Here is a 2,733-nt window from a genome sequence, read left to right as displayed (position 1 = left end):
ATTCCCAAAGCTTGTTTGGGGCCAGGCTGTCAGGACCTGTTGTATTTCCCTGTCTGGCCCGGCCATAATAAACTTGTTTTGATCCTGTTTTTGCTGTCCGGAGTTCATAAGTGATCGCGACCTACAACAATTTTAGCTCATGTCATGATCCCACAGTTCATGAGATTGAGCTCTGCACTGGGCTCTGCACTGACAGCATGGAGCCTGCTTGGAATTAATTCTTTCTCTCTCTCTCTCTCTCTCTCTCTCTCTCTGCCTCCCTCCCTCCCCTCTCCTGCTGGTCCACACATGTACACACACACACTTTCTCTCTCAAAATAAATAAATAATCATTAAAAAAAAATATTGGGTCAAGAGGTGAAGATGTAGCCTTAGCCTTAGGTGTGAGTTTAATATGACCTAGCTTCTTGGCCAAAGAGAATCCTAGAGCACATCATATGGGGTTAAGCCTTGCAGAAACATACCAGAAAGACAGCAAACCAGCCTAGAAAGGATTCTGGGACAGCTCTGTACTTGTACAATAGTTATTCTATGTGTTGTTTACTGCCCTTCCATCATCTCTGACTATTCAGTAAAACATTATTAATGGTTACAATTGGGTCTCAGTAATACAGAAAATTAGAAAAGTGCTGTGCTCATCTGTGGGAAAAGTGATGCAGAGAAGAACAGTTTTCTCGTCCTTGGTGTTCCCTCTTCTTATAGTAGAGAAAGGTGAAGGAGGGTAGTAGCTGTCACTAGCAGAGGACAGCTACATATGGAGGAGGAAGAAAAGGAGGAGGCGGAGGAGGAGAGAGTGAGCATCCAAAGGAAAAGTTCTCTTGGGCCATCATAATCTGCATATGAAGAAGAGTTATGATCTTATCTGATAGCCACAGGTAGGTGAGGCCTAGCCTGGGATATCAGGGCTCATATATTTTCTATTTTTTTTTTTTTAAATTGTGTTTATGTTTGAGAGACAGAGACAGAGACAGAGACAGAGTACAAGCAGGGCAGGGGCAGAGAGAGGGGGAGACATAGAATCCAAAGCAGGCTCCAGGCTCTGAGCTGTCAGCACAGAGCCTGACCTGGGGCATGAACTCATGAACTGTGAAATCACGACCTGAGCCAGAGACAGAGCCTTAACTGTCAGGCTCAACTGAGCCACGCAGGTGCCCCTTTTCTATTTTTAATACTCCACTGTGACTCCTCCAGGGAAAAGATTATGCCATTTTTATCTTGGTATTGGGGCAACAAGGTCAATCCTTTCATTCATTCACTCATTCATTCACATATTTGATATATGTTTACTGAACATTTACATATGAGGTGATCATAAAACAGGGGAATATGATAAAGACAAGAGGTATATGAAAGGTGTTCCTTTGGCAGCACATATACTAAAACAGAATCAATACAGAGAAGATTAGCATGGCCCCTGCCCAAGAATGACATGCAAATTCATAGAGTATTCCATATTTGGGGGAGATACAGCCTTCCAGTTATGGAATGAGTACATCACAGGAATAAAAGGCACAGTGTATGGAATACGTCAATGGTATTGTAATAATATTGCATGGTGGCACAAGGTCGCTATACTTGTGGTGAGGATAGGGTAATGTATAAATGTTTAGAGATGTTAAATCACTTTGTACACCTGAAACTAATGTAACATTGTGTTTCAACCATACTCAAAGAAAAAACTTGAAAAAAAAAAAGAATGGAGGATAATGGGGAAATGGCTGGTGAAAGCAATTATTTCTAGGCTTGAGCAAGATATTCCTGGGGCTTCCATGCAACAAATCCCCTTTCTCAAAGAACAGAGGGGTGCATGCCTTGAGGTAGGCCAGAGAAGGTCTTGTTAGAGCATTGCTAGGGCCAGCCAAGGTCACACACTAGAACCTAGAGGCCCAGAGCTGGTTATGGAAATCCTAAAAGGTAGAGAAAAGGGGTGCCTCAGTGATTTAGTTGGTTGAGCAGCTGACTCTTGATTTAGGCTCAGGTCATGATCGCAGGGTCATGGGATCAAGCCCCACATTGAGCTCTGTGCTGAGCATGGAAACTGCTTGAAATTCTCTCTCATTCTGCCCCTCTCCCCCACTTACATGTGTTCTCTCTCAAAGAAAGAAAGAAAGAAAGAAAGAAAGAAAGAAAGAAAGAAAGAAAGAAAGAAAGAAAGAAAGAAAGAAAGAAAGAGAGAAAGAAAAGGAAAGGAAAGGAAAGGAAAGGAAAGGAAAGGAAAGGAGAGGAGAGGAGAGGAGAGGAGAGGAGAGGAGAGGAGAGGAGGAAAGGTTTGAGGGATGAATCTGGAAAATAGTCTTCATTGTAGAAAGCTAAACCAGAAGAAACAAGGTGAATGATAACTCAAGAGGGCAAAGGTGGTACTAGGGCAAGGGTCCAGGGATCGCAGTTCAAAGCATCAGATAAGGACCAGAAGAGGTGAGATATGAGCTGGGTTTAAAGGGTGACTACAATTTAATAAGGCAAATCCTAGCTCTTCCTTAGGAAGGGCATTAAAGCTTATGGTAGAAGCTGGGAGTGAAAGGGGACAGAGGCATATAGGGAGTTGCTGAAAAGCTGAAATGACCATTAGTAGTCTGTAAGAATAATTCAGTCTGTTTTCATTTCTATATTAAGCGTTTCAAGAAAAACCCACTCAACTGGGATTTCAGGAGCATTTGCTATTTGTAAATTTCAGAATGGAGAAATTTTCATGTCTAAGCCAGAGTTAAGATATAAGAATTTTGCCCAAGTAAG

The 2,733-nt window shown here is 42.3% G+C and overlaps 1 non-coding gene across 1 annotated transcript; it reads left to right on the top strand.

Moving 5' to 3' along the window:
- Positions 1 to 1,353: 1,353 nt before the first annotated feature.
- Positions 1,354 to 1,459, top strand: LOC111557969. Its single transcript, XR_002738367.1, has one exon. It is a non-coding gene; the product is annotated as a U6 spliceosomal RNA (small nuclear RNA).
- The last annotated feature ends 1,274 nt before the right edge of the window (positions 1,460 to 2,733 follow it).

The sequence above is a fragment of the Felis catus genome, chromosome E1, assembly GCF_018350175.1.
Source record: "Felis catus isolate Fca126 chromosome E1, F.catus_Fca126_mat1.0, whole genome shotgun sequence".
Lineage (NCBI taxonomy): Eukaryota > Metazoa > Chordata > Mammalia > Carnivora > Felidae > Felis > Felis catus.
This window is presented reverse-complemented; position numbering and strand designations above follow the sequence as displayed.